At 43.9% G+C, this 24,713-nt stretch overlaps 1 long non-coding RNA gene across 1 annotated transcript; it reads right to left on the bottom strand.

The window, feature by feature from the left end:
* Positions 1 to 355: 355 nt before the first annotated feature.
* LOC118640719 lies at positions 356 to 24,503 on the bottom strand. The gene is made up of 3 exons (XR_004961441.1): positions 24,398 to 24,503; positions 2,027 to 2,313; positions 356 to 583 (listed from the first exon to the last, which is right to left on the bottom strand). It is a non-coding gene; the product is annotated as an uncharacterized LOC118640719 (long non-coding RNA).
* Positions 24,504 to 24,713: the final 210 nt, after the last annotated feature.

Genomic DNA, 24,713 nt, shown 5'->3' with positions numbered 1-24,713 from the left:
AATCAACGACCTTGAAGATCAAGACTGCGGTGGCTAAGCCACGGGTGAGGACTGCAGGGTGTTTTACTCTGTCAGGCAATGTAACCACTCCTCTGCCTCTCTTAGAAATCTCCACGGAGATTTAAACCACTTGGCAAGATTCCTTGGATTTCCAACGTGTTTCTGTTCAACTTTTCTCTGGCACCCGGCTGGGCTGCAGCCTCCAAGGAGGTGAAGAGTGTCCATCTGAACAGCCTACTGTCCCTCCGTCAGTTGACCCCAGGGGTTTGGCCAGGCTTACAAGCCCCAACGGCTCCCACCTAAGGCCTCTGCGGTGCTTTGATGCCAGACATGGAAAGGGGGAAAATACCTTTAACAATCTTCTCTCGCTTCCGCAATCCTCCTCCAGCCTGCCTCATGCCTTGGATTCACGCCTGTCCCTTCCGCCGCTGTCCGTCCTTCCAGCCTTCAGGAACCCATCGTGAAGAACGCGGGAATGAGTGTGAGCCCGACTCTGTTTTCTACCTTTCAGATCTTGAAACGTTGAACTGATGTTTGGTTTGGTTTTGTTTTTATCCTCACCCGAGGACATTTTTGCATTTATCTTCAGACAGAGCGGGAGGGAGAGAGGGAAGGAGAGAGAGAGAGAAACATCGATGTGAGAGAGACACATCGACCGGTCACCACCCACACGACCCCAACCGGGGCTGGGGACAAACTGCAACTGAGGTACGTGCCCTTAGCAGGCACCAAACCCAGGACTCTCTGGTCCCCAGGCCGACACTCCTAACCACTGAGCCAAACCAGCCAGGGCTTGAACTGATGTTTATACAGCAAAAAAAAAAAGTTTTTCCCTATTAGATAAAAATGCAGAGAAAATCGTACAGTGTCGTTTAAAAACTCCAGTGGTCCACCCAACAATTTAAAATTCCAGGATTTCCTAGCAACCGCCATGCAGTGAAAATACACAGTGCTAAATTTGGAACCGAGAGGAACACTCACTTTTAACTAGGTTGTATAAAGCAGTACTTGCTCCGGGAACTACGGTCCTCGAAAATTTAATCAACTGCCAAAGAACCATTACGGTGTGTGCAAGTTTAAGAGTTAAATGGTTTGAAATACTTGGACCAGAAGGGTCTCCTGGTTTCTTTCAAACTGGGTTGCCCCAGAAAGTTACCGAAGTGCAGGCAAGCCAGGTGACATTTTTATATTTCCAGGAGGCCCTCGTGCCAAGATTCAGCCCACAGAGGATGATCAAATCTTCATGAAAACTCCCCGAAGTAGAAACGGGGAGCAGGAAATAAGACGTTCTCACGTCACCAGTGTGTTTAGCACCGGGGCTCAAGTTGTAAGAGCTGCTCAGGTCTTAGTTCTGACCGAGTGTGTTATAAGCCGCAGCTCCCAGCGCCTGCCTGTCTCCTGCAGGAAGGGGGGGGGGGGGGGTCTGCCCAGAGGTCAGGAGGCAGGTGTGAAGATGCCTCCTGGGGTGGCCCCCTCAGCCTGGCGTCCTGGGGGACTGACAACGAGGCCCGAGACAAACCTGGGCCTGGCCTGAGGTTTCACAAGGGGCCCTCCTCTCCCACCTGCTTCCTCCGCCTCGGGGTCAAGCCCCGCCCTGGACTGGCCTTGCTATATTGGTCTGGTCCAGACACACCTGAGATGTTTCGAGCCTCCTGCTTCTGCTTCTGCAATCCACAGCAGGGAGTCCCAAGAGAGTTCCCTCCGCTCTCTGTTTGTTACTGATGCTGGTCACATGGTTGGGGCTTGGCCGAGATGAGGAACCAGTTGGGAGGCGAACCCTGGGTGCACAGCAGGATGCTTGTGCTGTTCTGACCCCTGAGTAACTTCTCATGTGGGTTGAGATGCGCTGCTGAGCCTCATGGGGATTCCTGTCTGCTCATCTCTAATGAGAGTTTGGAGTCGGGAAGTACAGTGTAATGGGAAGTACACGGAAACAGGGTCACAATGTCTGATTTTAGATGTTGACCCACATCATTGAACCTCCCTGTGACCCCATCTCCCTGCCTGTCAATGGAGGTGATGATACCTGTGCTGCAGGGCTGTTTGGAAGGTCGGAGGAGACAATGCGAGAGGCTTTAACCATGTGGAAGGGATGCTGAGCACCCAGCTGTAACCCGGTTGTTGCTGCACCCGGGGTCATCTACGCTCTCCCCGGTTCTCAAGTCCTGACTCCAAGGACTCTCACGATGAGAGAATAGTTACTATCCATAATCCTTCCGTGATTCTTCCATGGACTCCTTCCCCATTCTTCCTTGAAATGGGGGTCTTAGACGCCATGAACCGAAAGCCAGCACCAGCAGCCCCTTCTCCCTGCTTTAAAAAAAAAAAAAAGCTGATGGTTCCGATGTGCCCAGGGGGCAGGGAGACCGTTTAAGTCCTGAACTGTTCACCAGGGGTCAGACGTTCAAAGGCGACTTTTCTCCTGCTCCCGGCAGCATGACTTACAGTCGCCAGGATCTGGAGCAACCCAAGCGCCAGGCAATAGACAAGTGGCTAAAAAAGAAAGAAATCTTACCACCTGTGACAGCACAGACAGACCCAAAGGGTTTTATGCCAATTTTGCCAAGTGGAATAATTCAGACAGAGAAAGACGAATAACACAGGATTTCTCTTATATGTGGAGTCCAATGAACAAACTAGCAACAGACTCAAAGACACAGAGAACAGACCAGACTGACGGTTGCCAGAGGGGAGGTGGGTTGAGGGCACTGAGAGGTACCAGCTGGTGGCTGCAGAATAGTCGCGGGGACGTAAGTACAGCACAGGGACTATAGTCAGTGACACGGCCATAGCTATGTGCCATGCCAGGTGGGGACTTGAAATCTTGAGGGAACGCTTTGTAAAGCATGTGATGGTCTAGCCACTGTGCTGTGCACCAGAAACTAACACAAAATGATACTGAATGTCAAATGCAATCGAAACAAAATGTTTATTTCAAGAAGAGTGCCACAGAGCAAATACACACTCAGCTCTGCGGGTACTGGAAATGGAATCTGGATTTGGGGGGGGGGGTATTCTGCCTGTCATCCTTGAAAGCACTAAAATGTTTCAGATGCTTTCCATACTTGTCGAAGTAAAAGTCCCCAGACAGGGACCCTGCTTTTAAACTTTTGGGGGTGATAGATATGGTCACCTACTGATGGTTTCTCAGCTGTGGGCATTTGTCAAAACCTATCAAATTGTGCCCTTTGAACATGCGCTGGTTATTCTATGCCAACTCTCTCTCAGTAAAGGCGTGTTTGCAAAAGCACAGACAGTGTTCAACACCGTCCAGCTGCTGACAGGGGCGTGCTGGGCACGGGGCGGCAAATCTGCATCGATCAATTCTGTTCTCATGCTCATGTGCTTCTAACTTTATGATTTAATAAATTTCATTGCAAACTTTGTCATTTAAAATTGAGATTTTTTTTCTTCAATGTACATGTTTACTTTAACATGTTACTTGCCAGTTGCACAGACTTCTGAGAGGGAAGGAGACAGAGGGAAAGCCATTTTTGCTAACAGGGAGGCAGTCGAGGGGAGCTCTGTACCACCAGGTCCCATTCGGGGAGAGCCCAGCCCGACGGGGGGCTGCGGGGGGAGGCTCCGGACATCCACAGGCAGCCTGAAGAGCTGCTCCGAGGATGCTGACGGAGAAGCAGGGCTGGGAGCCCAGAGGCCTTGCTCCTACACAGATCCTCCCACTAACCATGAATTCGATTCCTCGGTGGGCCTGGGGTGGAGCCCGGGAATCTAATGGTGGCTCTTAAAGAGATGCTGATGTATAGCTGGGATGCTGTAAAAGCTGAGTTCCCAAAGTCTAAACTGTTGATGCTTAGCTTTATCTAGAATAAAAATCGCCCAGTAGATGGTGCTGCCATCTCTAAAACAGAAGCGAGAAACCCTCCGAGAAAGGGGTGACACCTTTGCTCTGCAGTGAGTTGGAAAACCTGGCTGAGGCCGGGCTGCGCGAGCCCCGACTGGTCAAAGCAGCTCTGGGTGTCCTGTTCAGTCGCTGTGAGGTCAGTCTGCGCCGTGAGCAGGGCAGAGGAAGGACAGAAAGCCGTTACTGGAAAAGTTCATTTGATGGGAAACTGAAGGATGAGTTGTAGGACAGTTGTAGGTCAAGAATGAAAAAGATGGAAGGGCCTTGGGCTTCCAGAGTCTACAAATATAAAACTAACAATGATTAGTATGATGAGTAACTGTGACTGTGCATGATGAAGGATCATGCCTCCAGTGTTAATACATGATAACGTATTGTTTGTTTATTGCTGTGATTATTATCCAGCACTGACTCTGTGCCAGGCTCACTTCTCAGCACTTTACGTAACTATTTACAGAAAGTAACTATTTAGTCCTCACAACACAGCTATGAAGGAGGAATCACTGCGCTCCCAGTTCACAGAGGGGCAAACTGAGGTTGAGGGACTTGCCCGGAGTCATCCAGCTGATATAAGTGATGGAGCCAACATGACTTGTCTGGCTCCACCGTCTGCTCTGACCACCTACACTAACCTGCTGTATGTTTTCTAGACTCAGTGGTTAGTAATGGTTATAAATGATAATAATAATAATAATAATAATAATAATAATAATAATACCATGGCACAAAGAGGGCCATCCTGAAAGAGGTGATGGGAAGAGGAAAGAAGAGAATGAGCCTGGTCTTACTCAGGCTGAATTTAAGATGAGGACAGTGAGACCTTTGGTCCACTCCTTCCACATCGGATTCCCTTCCACAACTTTTCTGAGTGGCCTTGGGAAAGTCTAGAATGGGAGGTAGAATCCCGTCCCCCAAAGATCCCTTCTCTTCCTCGTAAGCAAGTCCTTCCTTGTTGTCAGAAAGACAGGTGATGTCGATGCCCCCTCGCCCCTGGCTGCTCCCTGCTCCCCACGTGGTGATGCTCCATCTCTGCGCCCTCCCCCGCTGTTTCCACAGGCCACCCCCCGACTTCTCCTAGAAACAAGGACAACCGGAGATAGAGGTGCATGGTATTTATTTTTCATGCAAAAATACATTTTGCCATTGTTTGCTTGTATTTGCATATCATTGCAAAATATGCAAGTCCCTTTTTCCTGAAGGCCTGGAAATACGTATGAACATATTTAAAAATCATTTATATTCAGCTTTCCATGTAACAGGGATAAATAAATATTATGATTTACTAGGTACTCAGGGAACATAATTCGACTCAGAACTTTGAAATTCTTTGTAATGATTTTTTAATATATTGATTAAATGAATGAAGGATGTAGTTCTTTAAATAGTATAAATTGGGTTTAGAATGAATCTAAAGCAATGTGTATTTTTTTTTCCATGTTGGCAATTTTTGTAGAAAAATACATCTTCCGGAAAAAAAAGAAAGAAAGAAAGAAAACTACATCTTCTGTTTTCTATCCATTTGAAAATGCTAGATGTGAATTCTAACCTATGTAAGAGAGTCCCAAATGCAGGACAAGCGTGTGCTCTCCCTATACGTAAATAATGGAGACATCCGAGATAGATGGATGCTGAGGATTGAGTTCAGAGAAATCCCTCTTCTCCCCAGGACGCTGGTGAAGGAGGAGGAAATCGAGGTAATAGCTCAAGGTACATGATCTGTGGAAGTGGATCCCAGCTCCCCCTTTAATGTGACGAAACCCAACCACTGTGCCTTCTGCCACTTGTCTAGAATGTTCCCCACAAATCAACAATGCTTGCTCGACACAGACATACATATCTCTAACTAGCAAAATATAAACTAATTTCTTTCCCTTATTTCAGGGGAACAGGGATGTATTTGTTTGCTCAAAATGTTCACAATTCAACCAAGAAATGAACCTGGACATGCTATTCTAATTAAAGCTACCAAAGTAGCCAATATTTTTTTATTCTAGCATCAGAAAAAATAAATAAGACCACAGTTGACCCTTGAACAACACGTATTGTTCAAGGGCCAAGGACCTGCACGGGTCCACTGATATGCATATTTTTTCAATATATACTATAAATTTTTCTCTTCCCTATGGTTCTATTAATAACATTTTCTTTTCTCTAGCTTACTTTATTATAAGAATACAGTATGTGCCCTGGCTGGTTTGGCTCAGCAGTTAGAGCATCGGCCCTCGGATCAAAGAGTCATGGGTTCGATTCCGGTCAAGGGCACGTATATCAGTTGCAGTTCAGTCCCCGGTCCTGGTCAGGGTCGTGCGGGAGGCAGCCAATCAATGTGTCTCTCTCACATAGATGTTTCTCCCTCTCTCTCCCCCCCACACACACTCTATCTGAAGATATATGGAAAAATATCCTCGGGTGAGGATTATAAAAAGAAAAAAAAAGCAATACAGTATGTAATACATATACCATACAAAATATGTGTTAATCAGCTGTTTATGTTATTGGTAATAAGGCTTCCAATCAACAGTGGGCTGTTAGTAGTTAAGTTTTGGGGGAGTCAAAGTTATAAAAAGATTTTTCACTTGACAGGGGTTGGTACCCCTAGCTCCTCTTTGTTCAAGGGTCAACTGCATTCTTCTCTTTGTTTCTAGGCAACCTCACAAGCCACCCACCATAAACAGAAGGTGTCTGACATTGCCCCAAATTCCCTTCTGCTGGCCCACAGGGGTGCACGGAGGCCTTCAGGCACTGGCCAGCCCCCTCCAGACATGTGCCTCTAGGAGGGTAAAATCACCCAAGTGAGTGATCTCAAGATACAAGGGCTGGGTGTGCCGACCTCTTTCTATTGTCAACAAATACAACAGAAAGCTGGGTCACTTCAAATGATCCTCTGCCAAGGGGCTCAGCTACAACGTGGGCTTTTGTGTCGGAGGCTGAAAGTACTTGAGCGTCATCAAACAAAAGGAAGAACAAAAATCACCTCCCACTGGCCTGTCCCTTCTACCTGGGCGTCCCTGGTTGACTCCTCCCTCCCTGGAGCATTGCTCTCCGGGAACACCTTCAGCGGAGGAATGCGACAGGGAGATTCGCTCTCCTGGGTAATCCCAATTCAGCAGCTTTTATGGGGCTGTTATCAGGCTGGAGTCTCACACCTCAGGTCAACAAGTCTGTCTGTTATTACCCCCAGTATTTGCTTTGGCAAACCTTGGTTGCAAGGTTAAGTTAGTTACATATAATCAAAATGTAAGTTGCATACATATATGTATCAAGCAAAACTGACTTCATTCTTCACAGCTAAAGTTCATAACTGTTAGAACATCCAAAAGGCAGCACTTAGGGCTCAGATATCTTTATAAGGCCCGCACATGCCACCACCATGGCCAGGACTCAATCCACACGCACTGAGAGATGTCAGACACCTGGGGGGGGTGGGGGGGGAGTCCAGCTGCTGCCATTAAATGTGCAGGGAAGGGAGTCTTATCAGGCTTAACTTGTTCAAGACAAAGTTTCCTTTATGATCCCAGGTTCCCAGGCCAACTTGATCCATTGGCCACCTCGCCGCACATGACTCAAGTTCACCCGACGATGATGTTTTAAAATTCTCAGTATTGCCCTATTTCTCTTTTTCTCTTAATATTTAAAAATTTTAACATATTAATCACTGGGTTCCACCTTCATGGCGAATAACACAAAACCTAATAGTCCCAAACCATGTCATCTAGGTCCGGCCACAGTACCATTCTCTGGGTTAAATGAACTTAAACTGAGCTCATGTTGATTCCTCAGTAAGAAAACCTGACTATCGTCCAGCCGGTGTGGCTCAGTGGTTGAGTGTCGACACTGCACCAAGAGGTCGCCGGTTCGATTCCCGGTCAAGGCACATGCCCAGGTTGTGGGTCCGATCCCCAGTGGGGGGCATGTAGGAGGCGGTCAATCACTGTTCTCTCTCATAGATGTTTCCATCTCTCTCCTCCTCTCTCTCTCTAAAATCAATAAAGAAAGAAAAAAGAAAACCTAACTATCAAGAGGTCCATGATTCATCCCCTAATGCAAATACTACATTTTAAATATTGCTTCATTTTCCCATGGTATTTGTGTTTAAAATGGTGGCCAGTTTCCAAAGATAGGTCACAAGAGTCTGTTTAATTGAACATAAGCCAACAACAACAACAAGTGTATATGCAATTTTTTTGAAAAAGGTGCTGTTATTATGATGCAATCACTTAAATATATCGAGAAAGACAAATATAATGTGTAAATATTGTCTATGCATCCTAAATGTCAATGTTGAATAATAAAAAGTTTAATTATAGGAAAATAAGGCAAATGAGGGATTTTGTAGAAATACTTTTATGTCCTTTTGGATACTTGTAAGAGAGTACAAGATTAATAAGATTTCTTTAGTATGCATGTTAACTCTTTCCCATGGAAGGGTTAGCAAGACAAGCAATATCTATTACAGCTTAGTAACTAGTATAGCCTAACGCTTTTTATAAAGCTAACAAGAAGTTAATTCCTGACATAGGGTCAGATTACTTATTTTCTCTGATTTCTGTGGAAATAGAAAAGAAGACACAGGCATCACTGGGTCCTCAACGCTGCCAATCACAGTGCCCACCATGAGACTAGTTTATTATTTATAGCTAGACTCTTCCACATTGAGTTTGAAGCTCTTATTTATTGATTGATTGATTGATTGATTGATTTAATCCTCACCTGCGGACATTTTTTGACATTTTGTTCAGATAGAGTAGGAGGGAGAGAGAGAGAGAGGGAAACATCGATGTGAAAGGGACACATCGAGTGGCTGCCACCCACACGACCCAACCAGGCCTGGGGACAAACTGCAACTGAGATACGCGCCCTTAGCGGGAACCGAACCCGGGTCTCTCCAGACCGCAGGCCAATGCTCCAACCGCTGAGCCAAACCGGCCAGGGGAGTTTGAAGCTCTTAAATGAATGCATTAGACCCTGACCCTTGAGATTTTAATTCTCAGTAAACACCTGATGAAGATATTTCGGTCATACGAAAATGAAATGATGAGTAAATTAGGTGGAGATCCACTTTCAAGTGTAAAAGCAAAGATCTAAGTGAATTTAAACTCTAGACTGTCCTACCTCACCCTGCTTTCTTGCCCAGCAGTGTTATGCTTTCTGGGTTCCTTATTTGGTGAAAACCAGGAAACTTTGCTCTATGGAAGAAAAACAAACTCCCCCAAAGCACACTGCAGGTTACAGGTTCAACTCAAACAAGCACCCCCCTATGAATCCCAAGGGCGGCTGACCACGGCTACACGATTCTTCCTCGATAGCCCTCCCAGGACCGCAGGCCCCCGTTATCCAGTTTCGGCTTTCTGCGGTTTCACTTACTGGTGGTCAACCTCAGTCAGGAATTATTAAGTGAAAGATGCCAGAAACAACTGATAAGTTTTAAATTGTGCGCCATTCTGATGAAATCTCATGCCACCCTGCTCCATTCCATTGGGGACATGAATCAGCCATTTATCCAAGATCTCACATTGTATCTGTCCCCAGCCCGTTAGTCACTTAACAGCCATCTGAGTTGTCAGACCCAGTCATGGTATCGAAGTGCTTGTGATCGAGGAATCTTATTTTACCTAATAATGTCTCATGAAACTCACTCCATCTTACCATGTAGACACCGCATCATTTCACGTCATCACAAGAAAAACAAGAGGGATGAGTACATACAATATTTTGAGAGAGGAAGAGAGAGACCACAGTCACGTAACCTCTATTACAATATGTTGTTATAATCATTCTATTTCATCACTAGTTACTGTTGTTAATCTCTTGCTGTGCCTAATTCATAAAGTAAACTCTATCCTAGGTATATATATCAAAGAAAAACAGTATATGTTGGGTTTGGTACTATCTATGGTTTCAGGCATCGACTGGGGTCTTGGAACATGTCCCCCACAAATAAGGGGGACCACTGCACTGCATTTCAGAAGGCCCAGATATTAACCTTGGAAGGCTGAGAGGTGATCACATTCCAAGCATGGGCGTGTGAGTCCTGGCGCCCACTGGAAACTCTCATTTTTGCTCACTAGGAAGTTAATGTTAAACTCTATGCCCGCCCTGGCTGGTTTGGCTCAGCGGTTAGAACGTCGGCCCACAGACCAATGAGTCGCAGGTTCAATTCCGGTCAAGGGCACGTACCTCAGTGCAGTTCATCTCCGGCCCTGGTCGGGTAGTGTGGGAGGCAACCAGTCAATGGGGCGCTATCACATCAATGTTTCTCTCTCTCTCTCTCTCTCTCTCTCTCTCTCTCCCCCCTCCCTCCCACTCTATCTAATGATAAGTAGAAAAATATCCTCAGGTGAGGAATAAACCCTATGGCCTTAGGAGATATCTGCTGTAATCTGATTACGTCTCTTTTATTCTACAAAAAAAAACAGCCAACAGTTATGAATAGTCACCACTGAAAACGTTGCACACAAAGCGAAAGATCATCCCAGGTCTCAGATAACACTGCGGCAGTCCCTTAGTTTTATGAGAGCAGTGCAAATGTTATATAACTTGATGATTTTATGGTCCTTTGAACCCGAGGACCTCCTCCTCCCTTCTGACATGAACCCATTAAACCCTTCCAACATCACTGGATTGGTGGCGAGTATTCAGTTCGGTTCCCTTGCACTGTGTACCTCTGATAGACACGGTGAAACTGCTTATTCACTGGTGGTCACCGAGTTCAGCGGGAAGGTGACTGGGTGGCAACCTGGTGGTGTGACGTCTAGGACTCACGGAATGGTAGGCGCCAAAAAGAGACCACTCCTACTATGTGGCTCAGGGCTAGGGTGAGCCAGGCACTCGCCAGGGGGCAGAACTTAAGAGGGGGGGTCAAAGAACTTGCTAATCAAGATAATACACGGATGCGATGTTTTTAAAAACAAAAATTAATGCAAACAAAATCTACGATGAGCCAATTGTCGACATTTGAAATACAGACGGATTTGGACCCCGCCCTTTGACAGTTCGGCCTCAGACTCCTCACGCAAATCCGAGCCCTTCTGTGCCGACTCAGTGGTCCCAGAAATCCCGCACCTCGGGAACCCCTCTTTTTATACCATCGCCTGGGAACAGAATATCAAACCTCAGCAAATTATATTTGATGTTAATCGGTCTAGCTAATGCCGTTCAACAAACAGACTTGGGGAGGCTGGAAAGGAAACAGGAGATTGTGCTGGGTTTGGGGGGACAGCAATGTGAGGCAGGAAGATAAAGCCAGTTTTGGTTTCTTCCTCAAAGACTTATTTAATTGGTTGTATATACCAGCTCCTGGACGTCAGGGGGCGCTGCCAGCCAGAGAGGAAGGCTTAGAATTATTTTCTGTTTTTAACTCCCCAAAATGCACTGGGTTCTGCTGCCCTAAGGCAACAAGAACAGCATTTTTCTCAACAGATACATTCAGTTATTCAGTTTTGCAGCTGCTGGGAATTCATCTCACTCCAGGGATTTGTAAAAACTCATCCAATTCGTGAGAACCCATGAGAACTTGCTTCGGGCGGCAGAGTGTGAAATATGCAAAGCCAGAAAGAAAATTTTTAGTAATAATCACAACTATCACAGCCTGTCAGTTCCCTCCTCCATAGCAATCAGTTGCTAACAATATCATTTTAAAGATCAGTTGCCATATTTTACATGAATCTGAACTCCCTTAAAAGGTTAAAGATACTTATTTTCAGTGGGACATTTAATAGGTTCTTTTCTTAAGGAATGGTGGACAGTGTCTCAGATCACCAATGCAAACGAAAAAAATGAGCAACAAAAAAGAATGTAGTCAAATATCCTTGTACCTTCAGTGGGATCCCTACAAAAATAGTCTCTCTCCTCCTAACAAAAAGTGCTTGTTTATTTTATGTTTGTAACTAAATCCAGTACACGTTTATATGTTAAAATATCAAATAATCTCTTCATTGCCTTTGTGGGGATTTTTCTCTTTTTCAAAGTGTCTAGATGAAAGGACATGGTGTTCATTTATCTACCTTCTCTGTTTTCGTTTTTCCAGGTTCTACAAAAAATATGCAAATATATAAAGAACAGATAAAATATAGATCTTCTACCACTAAAGGCTAACTTTAAGTTTTGATGCTTACATGTTGGGGGGGGAGCTTTTTTCCTGAAAGAGAGAAAAATGGTTAAATCACCACTGGAAAGCTCATAGATTACCCTTAAAGTGAAGTGGGCCAAATCAGGTTGTGCTCAGGGATCTGACAGTGGCAGTAAACGGAGGAAGCCGGAGCCCAGCTGATCAGTTCTAATCTTACAAAACTAAACTTTTAGACACCACGTGATCTGTGCACACACAAGGCTCCGTGTCAGAAAGTCACAGAATAATACAGAGCAAACACAGGTACAACTCCAGAGGGCAAGAGGAATGAGTGATCAGTGTCTTCTGTAGTAAGAGAAATTAACTCACATGTCTATGTTTAATCTTTAGACAAGGAACTAGAGACAAACGTGCGCATGATATATGATACGCTTTTCTCAAAGTAAATTATGTGAAATGCAGAGGGTGTTTCTAATTGATAAAGATAAAAATAAGGTGGTTTTGTTTTGTTTTTTTACTTTATTGATTTGAGAGAGAAAGAAAGGGAGAGGGAGAGAGAGATAGAAACATCGATGAGAGAGAACATTGATTGGCCACCTCCTGCATGCCCCCCACTGGGGATTGGGCTCACAACCTGGGCACGTGCCCTCACCAGGAATTGAACCAGCGAACTCTTGGTGCAGGGTCCACACTCAACCACTGAGCCACACCAGCGAGATGAAAATAAGGTATTTAACAAAATATCAATAAAGGTAATACACTAAGAGGTAAACTTTTAAAAGCATAGGGTGTGGAGCCTCCAGAAAAAAATAATTTCTTAGAAAATGATTGAAGAGGCAGTGAGAGAAAACACTTTTAAAATTTAAGAAGACATTGGACAATTTTTAATGTTGATTATTAAATCACCTGTTCTGCTTTCTTTATTCTAGAAACTTAGCTGGTTTCATATTGCTACATACTAACTGTATCTGTATCAAAGAATTACTAAACTAATTGCTAATCAGTTATTTATCCAAATGTTTTCTTTCTTTGTACACTATGCATTGGCAAATATGAGTGAATGTTTGGGCACATTTGAGCTCTATATAGATACACATGAAACAGGCTAACCCTTTGAGAGTCCACCTTGGAAATCCTAACTGTACTTGGCTAAATCCCTTGACAACACTGTCAAGTAGAAAGCATGACCTTAACTCACATATAGGACTTGATCCAAACTAAGTTTCAAGTCCAGCAGTCCCTCTGTGGGGGATTTAATTAATGAGTAGACTTCAAAACTGTCTTCTAAATTGATCTTTTCCAGGAATTTCTCTCTGCATCTTGAACAGTTACAAGGTTCTAGTTCCATATATAAAACCAAAATCTTCTATTTACTAAAGGCTAGAGTTTGAAAAGTTAGCATTTGATATTAAAGAATCTTTGTTTTTCTGTTTACAATTTGAAAGCATTAGTACTTGTGAGTAGATAATATATGAATATATCATGTTATAAATATATTTTAATAAGTTACAAATAAACCTATGACCATATCAGAAAATGTATTTTCTTACAACACGATCAAGTAACTTTTCAGATTCTTTTCTCATGAAAATCAAAGGGAAAAGTATTCACGAAATACAAACATTGAATTATACTAGAACCTATAGGCTGATGAGTCATTCACAGTTGATAATATTGAGCTGTTTGATCATAATAATTAATCATTTCATTTCAACTAAGCCATTTTCAGAACAAAATCAAGTACAGCTCCATTATCCAACTCAAAAACATTAAATGAGAAAATGCAGAATGTGCTAAAAAGAAATGTTAAAAGTCACCATCCAATTTTTGTTCAGTATATAAATTCAAAACTTCAGGAATAAATAAAACCTAAATAAAGAATTACCCTGAAGAGGAAATAAAGATGTGTTAATACCTGTGTTTTACCAAGACTACTACCTGAATTGACTGTTCCTGAATTAAGGGAGAATTGATTTTAAGGATTAAATACTTTTAGCTTTTAATATCATGCTAAACTACTTCAGATGACATGAGATGGCTAATGGGAAATGATAAATTCCTGAGAGAAACAAGGTATCAAGAAGAAGACATTGCATTTCATATTCGTTTCTAATCCATTTTATACATATAGGAAAAGCACTGAACTCAAATCCATGTCATCTTTATGCTAGTTTGATATCAAGTTATCATGATACAGGATATAAAAATGATATCAAGAAAATCAAAACGTGGGCAAGTTAAATTCTATTTAAACTGTAATGGTCATAAGATTATAAATGTTTTTGATTGTACAAGAGAGTTAAATGACTGAATAAATTCATTGACGGTTTGGAAATCAAGGGAACATTTCATTTTAAAAACATTTCAAGTTTGAAACATTAGCGAATGCCATCTAATTAGCTACACATTGAAAACTGCCTTCTTAAAAAAAAAAAGAAAAGAAACGAAAATTGCCTTCTTAAAACCCTTCGCTTCCAGGCAACCCCAGATAAGCTAAAGGTTTTAAGAAGTATAATGGGATTATTGTCAGCCGGAAATTCAGAAGTAAAAAGCTTATTTACCTAATATAATGCTCCTAGAGCCATTACTACCAAAGCGATCTATTTTCCCTTAGCCGTTGATCAAAATGTGTAGGTAATGTTCTTGGCTACCTTGCAAATCAAAAGTAAATATCTAAATAGCAGTACATTCGTGTCAACTCTCTTACTGTGTAACTAGCAACCATATATAATAAATTTATTTTCTCTAATATAATGAAATGTCTGTCTAATGTATGATATTTGTTCTCTTGGGGTAATTTTTTTAATGGTAACTGCATCTTGACTCTGCTTTAGGGGTGAATTAAACTATGACACAAAATAAAACATTAAATATGTCCAGGAACTAGTTAAAGCTGATTGGAAATTGTCTGTATTCTGAGACATTAGATCTTAATGCCCAGGATTTCGGTCTCTCACATGGAAGCTTTTGTAGTTTTTTGGGGACAAAACTAACAAAGTTATTTCCTTTGCATATAATAATTCTTTATAGCCATATCTCTAGCTGATCATTGACAGAGAAAAAAATCAAATAATGTAGCCTAACCTATAATGTAGCGAAAAGTACACGGCCGTGAACTTTGTGCCCCTGTATGGGTTTGTTTGTTTTTTGGGGGGGTTGGGGGGTGAGGAGAGGCGACGGGTTTGGTTTTCTCTGTGTCTGACACCCATTTTTCATTTTACTTATTACATGTACCTTTCTGTGTGCATTTATAGTATATACTAGCTGCTCAAATGCAACCACAATAATGATCTCCCTGCATTTAACTTGTAGAAAGCTGAAAGTATTTCACTGACATTACCTCCTGAAGCCTTTCTACCCTCTTGAAAAAAAAAAAAAAGATAATAAGAAAGACTCTTTTTACGATGACAGAAGTGTTCTGGTTTCCTTGTTCAAAGCGTAACTCACAAGAGTTGGGGCTTCAGTGGATACTTGAGGCTGAACAGCATTGGATACATTGTATCATCTGGTGGGAGGCGGGTAGCCTCAAGGTCAAGAGTAGGTTCTGGAGCCAGACTACCTGGGTTCAGATCTCGGCTCTGTCACTTACTAGCTGGATACATTTAGTTAAGTTACTTCATTTCTCCACCGCTCTGTTGTCCTTTTCTGTCAAAGGGCAATGAATGATAGTAATAAGTATCTGCCTAATTGAATCATCGTGGGGAAAAATAAGTTTAAATTCTAAACAGCTTAAGACAGGCAGTGGCTGGCATGTGGAAAGTACTTAATACATGCTCACTATTGTTTTTAAATGATGATACGATTTTCATACATCTGGCTTTAATTTCATCAGTGATTTATTGATTTTATGCTCTCAATTTTTCGGATGCTGTGCATCACAGGTCTGTCTTGGTTATCACTCATCTTTAATAGCTCAGCACAGCACAAGGTAACAACTGGGACTCCAGCCTTCATTCCTACTTTTATCTTTCCTCTTTCCTTTGCAACTAATTCACTTGTTTAAGTTTTATTGTGGGAAAACTAGCCAGTTTTTTTTCCCCTTGTGCTTTTGCTTGTTATGTCTCTAGCAACTGAGTTGGCAATGAGACAGCTATTAATGTGTGAAAAGAACAAAGATGCTTGATCCTAACATTGTATTCGTAAATGTGGTTATTGTTAAGGAATGTAAATATTTTTCTGTTCCCTTATTTACATGTTATGAAAAATTCCAGGTCAGGATTTGTGGTTTTCAAGGCATGAGCTACCTGTCAGTAAATGATCAAAATGGGAAAGTATATTCCCCTGTCAATATTATACCCAAATCATGTTTATTTGAAAAGTATGACGTGGAAATGAAAGGTTCATTCATTAATTCATTCAAGAAAGACTTAGTAATGATCTATTATTTGCTAGAATAGACTAGACTTCAGAGCACGTCCAGAGAACTAGTGAAAATATATTAGAGTATCCAGAAGCAGTTTTGTGAAGCTTTGTAAACCTTTTATTTCTCACCAAGGAGCCCATCTAAAAGTCTATGAAAACAATGCTCAGTTTGTACTCAACTCTTACAAAGCTGCCACGGGCTATAATAACAGCTATGGCTCCTTGCTCTCAAAAGCTGGGCTCACACCCCTTGCTAATAAGTCAAGAACAGAAATGAATACATAAGGGAATAGTAAAAAGGTCCCTGGCCAGCCCTGGCCGGTGTTGCACAGTGGTTAGAGCATCAGCCTGCAGACCAGAGTTGCAAGTTCAATTCCAGTCAAGGGCTCGTATGCGAGGCGACCAATCAATGTTTCTCTCTCTCCCTTCCTCCCTCCCAATCTATCTGAAGATAAATGGAAAAATATCGTTGGGTGAGGATTTTAAAAACAACAATAGTAATAATAATAATAACAATAATAATAATACTAATAATAAAAGGTCCCTGGTCAACTTCACCCTGTCTGTATTATCCAGTCAGCCCTGTTTCTAATGTCGTCTGCCATCGCAGTGAAACAGAACAAGTCACTGCAGTCTGCCCATCTTCTCCCTGAAGGACATGCGCATGGAAAAGGGACGGATGTCTTACAGAAATCTGTGATCATACGAGACCGCACCGAGTGTGTCTAAGAATCAAGGTGGGGCCCCTCTCCACCTGGACGAAATGCAGCTGCCCTAGGAAGCATCCGACGGCTGGGGTCCTGCCTCCACGGGGCCGTCCCCCCACTGCTGGAGCTACGAACCCGCTCGGAGAGCCCCCCACACGCCGGGTTCTCGGCCAGAGGAGCGGGTCGTTTGACTCACGGACTAACTCCTCTCTGCAACCAGAAGTCTGGGTCGTGCTCAGGGGACCGAGCAGAGGAACGGAGACCCTTTCTTCCAGAAGAGAAAAAGGGATTCAAAATGTTTTTAAAAACTACACTACTGTTTCATACTTGAGCAAGAGTCAGACTGTAGGAGCAACGGTCTCTGAGGACGGCCGTCGCTGGTTGAAGGAATATTCGGTATAATAGTAAGTAAAGAGGTATCTGGTGTGGCGGTGCAAGGGCCCTATGGATGAGGAGGAAAAGGGGAGCCAACTCTGAGGGGTAACCAGTCATGGCTGCATGTTCTCCATGGGAAAGATCGTGTGTGTGTGTGTGTGTGTGTGTGTGTGTGTGTGTGTGATTTTTTTTTTTAAGGTTTCTTCCATTGAAAGTTCAAGTTAACAGTGATAAGCTCCGGGCAACTGATGGGAATTTCCTAAGATCTGAAGAACTTCGTTTCTTCTTTGCCTTTCCATTTGTCTCTAGCTGTTCCCTCACCAGCTACAAGTGGGTTATGAGCAATCCTGGGAACATCTATTTTTCACAACTGATCAGGGGACCACTGGTGTAAGATCATGTCAATCGTATATAAACTGAGCTTGATGAATGCTGATTTCTGGTTGGGAAAAGGCTTTCCAAGGAGGAAGCCAGCACTTAGATTAGAATCTGCTGGTGCTGCATATTGGATGTCCTGATAACCTCTGGGACTTCAGAAAAATCAAATATACGAGAGATAAGGATAGGAATTTCCAGCAAGACTATAGGAGGAGAACTTTAGCCTCTCGGTAGTCACAGCAAAACACTGAAACCCAATCACAAAATGCATAGATGTTTTTCTCCAAAACAGCTTCCTTTTATGAGATTATGAAACCAGAGTCCAATACAAGTTCAAACATCTAATAAAATATATAAAAGACACATCCTTCGGCTGACTTATCCCAGGCTAAATGTCACCTTGCTATAAAAATGACAAGGAAAGAGAAATTAAGGCACTCTGACTACTTGGAAAGCAAGTAGACAATATGTCTATTTTTAAAATGACGTTGCCTTGATTCTTAAAGATGAGTAGGTTTTAGCTTCTGCATGCCCAGGCTCTACCATTTAATATTTGTTGTTTTGGGGAAATTACCTATCTCTCTGGTATTTCATTTTCTCACCTAGAAGTAGGGGGAAAGGAGATAGGTAATAAGACTATCAATTTCATGTGATCATTGGGAGGCTTCAGGGACTTGGTACTATTTTTATGAAGTGTTGGAACAGTAACACTCAATACATCTTAGATATTATCACGTGCATTCAAAAGGAGCATGCCCACGCCCCATCTAAAACCAATTAAATCAGAATCTTTGAGAGTGATGGAGGCCCGGGCACACAAGCTCCCCACGTGATTCACATGTATAGCCAGCTTTTTGTCTTCAGCTCGGAGGAGGCTTGGGTACAACTTTCTTTGGTCGTCAGGAATCCAGGTTCATCAGACGCCAGCCGCCTCCACCGCTCCACCACCCAAGTTCAGCCCCAACGAGATCAAAGTCGGATGCCTGAGAAGTCGGTGCCCTGTCTGCCTTGGCCCCCAAGATCGGCCCCCTGGGCCTGTCTCCCGAAAAGGTTGGTGATGGGAAGCAACCGGTGATTGGAAGGGTCTGAGGATGACAATGAAACTGACCACTCAGAGCAGACAGGCCCAGGTCGAGGGAGTGCCTTCTGCCGCTGCCCCGATCCTCCAAGCCCTCCAAGACCCGCCACGAGACACCAAGAAGCAAAGAAACATTAAGCACAGTGGAAATAGCACTTTTGATGAGATTGGCAACATTGCCCGACAGGTGTGGCACCGATCTTTATCTGCAGAACCCTCTGGAACCATTAAAGAGATCCTGGGGCCTGCCCAGGCTGCGGGCTGCGATGCTGAAGGCCACCACCCTCATGACCTCAGAGACCACATCGGCAGCAGTGCAGGTAAGAGCTGCAAAGGTAAACGTCTCAAAGATTGTTTGACAACCAAAAAAATATGTATCCAAGGACTGAGGCGAAATGATCTGAGCAGACTGCATTCAAATGTAAGCCTTCGCCCTGGCCAGTCTGGCTCAGCAGTTAGAGCGTCAGCCCACAGGCTAAGGAGTCTCAGGTGCGAATCTGGTCAAGGGCACGTACCTCATTTGAGGTTTGGTCCCCCACCCCAGTCGGGCTCATGCGGGAGGCAACCAGTTGATGTGTCTCTCTCACATCGATGTTTCTCTCTCTCCCTTTCTCCCTCCCACTCTATCTGAAGAAAAATGGAAAAATATCCTCAGGTGAGGATTAAACAAAAACTTAAGCCTTCAATTGGAAGCTTATATATAGACTAGGACATCAGCAATCTCCTCTTAAGTCTAGAATTACTGGAAAGTCTTTTCTTTTTATGTGCTGGGGGGAGGATGCTTTTCTGTGGTTTGAAATTTCCCTATAATGAACATGCACTACCACATTAGTAAACATGTTATTAAATGCATTTTATACATGTATGTGCTGGATGCCAATACAACGTCCTTGCACTCAAGATTGTGCAACACAGATCAGGTGCACAAGGAGAAAACTGTAAAACAAGCAAGTGTTCTGAACGCCAGAATGAGACTGAAATGCGACACCCCAGGAAAAGGTGGCATTGTTTACTTGAATTTTCAATCAGAAGTTAAGGCTTCTCTTGTAGACACGAGGAACAAGATAGAGGATTCTGAAGGTGGAAACGGCACGGTCGGATCTGTTCCTGGTAAAGAGAAGTCTGGAAACTTCGTGCAGGATGAACGCAAAGGAGATACAAACACCGGGAGACCAGAGACACAGCTGACCCTTGAACAACGTGGGGGTTAGGGGCACTGACCCCATTGGAAAACATCTGCGAATACGCGGACCAGCGCAGTTCAAACTCATGCTGTTCAAGGGTCAACTGTCCCACGGTGGAGTGACCTCATGCTGTCCAGTGTTGCTACCTGTTCATTGTCACCCAGCCTATTCCTGGTCTCTCTCTGGCCAATTTTCTTAAATTCTGACACTTTCCATCATTTCCTAATCTCGCGACCATCCTGGTAAATTCCATCATGCGAGTGGGTCGCCCATTGGATAGCCAGGCTTTCACCCCTCGGTTCGGACGACCTTCCACGGCATCCACAGCAGCCCCCCACTCTGCGGGCCGCCCTTTCCACCAGCACCGTTCCACCTCCGCGATCTTAAACGTCAGGTTCCCACTCTTGGACATCCGTCGCTCATGCCCTGTTCACACCGGCCCTGCCCTTTCATGGCCCCTCTGGTCGTCCCTAAGGCGTCTGCACTTCCAAGTAGCTCGTGGCTTTGCCTTCCCATGGAATCACCCCCACTGTTGAGTGACGTGGACAACACCGTATGAGGACTCTCTCAATGTAACAAGTCCCTCACCTCTGTATTACCTTCTCTTCTTTCTGACCCCAAGATGGTTCTCCTCCTAAAACAGTGGATGCTCTTGTTCCTGCTTTATATGCCAGCAAAACTGAGATGAAGTCACTTGTTCAAGGTCACCCCCGTGAGTCCGCTGAGGGCTGGGACTGGGAGCCAGATCTGTCCACACCAGTCCTCAGCCAGAGATACAGAAAATAAAAGAAGCAGTAAAATAAAAGATGCTACTTTGCTGGTTCTGCTAAGATAAGGCAAACAACAGAAGTAAAGCGCCCTTAAGTTCTCATTGTGTGAGAACTTGTGTTATTGCAGTGCCAAGGTGAGTTGGAGGGGTCGCTTAACACATAGTTAAAAATAACGACGAACTTTAAAAATTGAAGGTACCCTACTTCTCCGTCCTGCCCTGTGCTCAGCACCTGACTGAAGTCACCACTTCCATAAAGGTCTCACTCATAGCCCTAAACTGTCCCCTCTGCCTTGAAAATGATGCTAACATTTGTATCACCCACTCAACAAGACATTCCCACTCTAGAACCTACGCACTCAGCAGACCCAGATCAATTGCCAACTGGGAAAGCCAAAATATTTTTAACAAATGAAAGACGTAAGAAGCTAAGTTCCCATTGTGGTCATGGAGGAGCCAAGGCTCAGTGTGATGAAAAGACTTCCCAGTGTCTCCCAAAGACATAGCACCAGGGCTGGGATTCAAACCCTGGGTGGAGGTGGCTGCCTAAGCTCTGTCCACTGTTCCTTTGCCTCTGATTGTCCACTCAGATAAGTTACCTGATCACAGACAACTTTTAAATCGTATGCATGGTGCCATCTACAGAACAGGGACTCGATAAACTTATTTATTTAGAAAAGAGTTGAGAGTGTGAAATCACTAGCTTAGTTCTACAGTAAATTGGCAGAATGGAGGAAAAGGGATCATTTGGACAAAGATTCCACGAAGTTATTTCCACCACTACTCTCTCCCTTGCTTCCTCAATAATCATAGAAGTTCATCTGAACTTTGCATTTATTCAGGGAATAGCTGAAACTGAAGCCTGGTTACTGGACGGAACAGTTAAATCAGGAGTTATGACTAATGCAATTTTCTAAAGTTTTTGCAATTCGTGAATGTTAGACCTTCTCACTACAATGGTTTGCTACACTGAATAATCTTATCTATCCATATAAGCAGACTCAGCAGAAAATTGTCTTAGCTTAGGACATGGCTCAGTCATTAAATCACACAGATCCTCTGGTGAAAGCTATGGATTCTACCTGCAGGAAGTTGACATGTGTACGTATGTGCAAAGCATGGCATATTATTTCAAAGACCCTCTGAAACTCATCCAAGGACACCTTAAGAAGCCCATGAGACTCCAGGTCAGAGTGTCTGCTCTGCTTTTGCTTTATGTGTTTGAAACACACACACACACACACACACACACACACACACCCCAAACTTAAAGCCCCATCAAAATTTTCTTTTGCATCTCATCTAACATTAGTGAGCGCACATAGTAGGTGCTTAAGAGCCTGGCCATCGATGGGAAACATAGTAAACTACTGTTCATATTTTGAATTACTCCTTGTTGTTGCCCCTAAAAATCACCCTGGCTTTCTCCCACATTAATGAGATTTCATTTTGTGTTTATAAAACAAAAAATAAACATGCACACTATCCCTCAGTAGCCATCCAGACTTACACTGGACAGCAGAATCTCCATCTCTGAATCCTGCATCATTTTGGAGTTAAGATTTAAGGAGATGAGAAAAGACACAGGAAAAGGGGGAAATGACCTGTGTCTGATGGGAAGGCAGAGGGAATAATAACACCTCGTATGTTAGGGCGCTTCCCAGTTTTCAAAACTCTCTCACGTGTATATGATCTTACATAACACCCACCTTACCCCGATGAGTCAGGCAGGGCAGCTATTATTCCCCCCACTTTACTGATAAGAAACTCAGGTCCAGAACCACTTCACGAATCGCCCAAGGTCAAGAGGCATAGACTTGAAGGCATAGACTTGAGTGTAGAGCTTTGGATTCAGATTCTGCTTTTCCCTACGTTGCAAAAGACGTCAAGGAGAATAAAGTCTTCCTTTAAAGGCATATCTAGTCACGATGGGAGGAGGAGAACTTATAAAATAACAGCCTTTTCAATCAAGGCGCATGAAATTTCATTTTCAGTTATTCTATCAGGGCATCGGGCTATTTGCAAAACGCTTAGCAAATCAAACCTTTTTCTCAAAATGCAATTGCCCTCACCTTAGTCAGAGCCGTTTAATCATTGGTGAAGAATAAAGCGGCCCTATCTCCACCAAATGCCACGGTAATCACTTGAGTAAATAGTCTGGAGCCATTTGTATTATTCCTCACGGGATAATGGGTTCAAAGTTGTAAAATCTGGAAATCTTTTACCACGAGGACACTGCTGTAGGCATTTCCCGTTTTGAACCTAAGCTGGCGCTATTTCACCTCGCAGGGCAGGGACCTCACTTTAGGATGAAGCGTTCCGGCAAACAAAGGAATTCCTAAGCTGCCCATACGCGATTCCCGGCACTGGAACAGCGCCCCCAGATGAGCTTCCTCCCCACTGCCCGCTGCCTTCTGCGCCGATGGGAATACAACCCTTTTTCTATCAGCTGCAGTGAAGGGCTGCAGTCTTCCTGGCTCTGGTTACCCTGTACTTGGTTCTCTTTGTGGGGAGCCCAGCATCAGTGAAATTCACCACGATGACTCTGTGCTGGCCACTGATGGGGAACAGGGGAGAGAGGCCTTTCCTTGAGGCGCCTGGCAATTGTAAATGGCAAAATGAGAAGCCAGAAACTGGAAGACATTCATGCGTATTTTTCAGACACCTACCACGCACTGACAGCCGTTACTCTTTCTAACCTAACGCACTAATTCTGATGTTTTATGAATTTAAAAAAATAAACAAGATTCACACACTGGAGAGGGAACTAATATGAGGTAAAATTCAGGTTCAGATGTGCATGTTACATTTTCTCCATCCTTTGAATAGAGGTTAGCAATGTGTCCAGAAATACACAATTGATCAATAACCAATCTGGGATCTGAGGTTCGTCTAATTCCAAAGCCCATGTGCTTTCCGAACTTCAGTCACTCAAAATGTATTCATTTAAAGATCTCATTAGGCCCTGGATGGTTTGGCTCAGCGGTTAGAGCGTCGGCCTGCGGTCCTGAGAGACCAGGGTTCGGTTCCCGCTAAGGGCACGTACCTCGGTTGCAGTTTGTCCCCGGCCCTGGTTGGGTTGTGCGGATGGCAGCCACTCGATGTGTCCCTTTCACATTGATGTTTCTCTCTCTGTTCCTCTCTCTCCCTCCCACTCTACCTGAACAAAAAATGGAAAAATGTCCTCGGATGAGGATAAAAAAAATAAAAAAATAAAAAAATAAAGATCTTATTAGTGCCTGGCCGGTGTGGCTCACTGGTTGAGCATCGACCCCTGCACCAAGAGGTCGCTGGTTTGATTCCCGGTCAGGGCACATGCCCAGGTTGTGGGTCCAATCCCCGGGGGGTGGAGGGGTGGACATGTAGGGGGAAGCCAGTTGATGTTCTCTCTCATCGATATTTCTAGCGCTCTCTCTCTCTCTCTCTCTCTCTTTCCTTTCCTCTCTCTCTAAAATCAATAAAGAAAAAATATTTTAAAAGAAAGAAAGAAATCAAGATCTTGTTAGTAGGTGTTCTGGGACTGGAAGCTCGAAGCATTCCTACTGCCCTCTTTGACTGCCCCATTCACAAGCACTACCTGCTCACGGACTGAGGTGAACTGTGGGTCGTACCTCTGGGGCTGCGCATTGTTTCAGCTCTGTCTTGTCTTCTCACGCACTGCGAAGTCACAGTTCCAAGAATCCACAGTCTTCTCCGTTGATTTCCAGACTGCAGGCTGTTCTATCTGAAGTTACGTCGCCGTGTTTGATACTGAGAGCAAAGATATTTGTGAAAGTCAACGAAAACCCTGTGTCAAGAGATTTCATGGCCTTATTAACACCTGGGGCTCAACCCTTTCAGCACAAAGCCTCATTTATCCGGAAACTCCCCTCTGGGCCAGTCCTGGGACATGCAGCCTAGACCCCCAGCAGCAGAGCTGGACGAGAA

This window comes from Molossus molossus, unplaced genomic scaffold (assembly GCF_014108415.1).
Source record: "Molossus molossus isolate mMolMol1 unplaced genomic scaffold, mMolMol1.p scaffold_m16_p_23, whole genome shotgun sequence".
NCBI lineage: Eukaryota > Metazoa > Chordata > Mammalia > Chiroptera > Molossidae > Molossus > Molossus molossus.
This window is presented reverse-complemented; position numbering and strand designations above follow the sequence as displayed.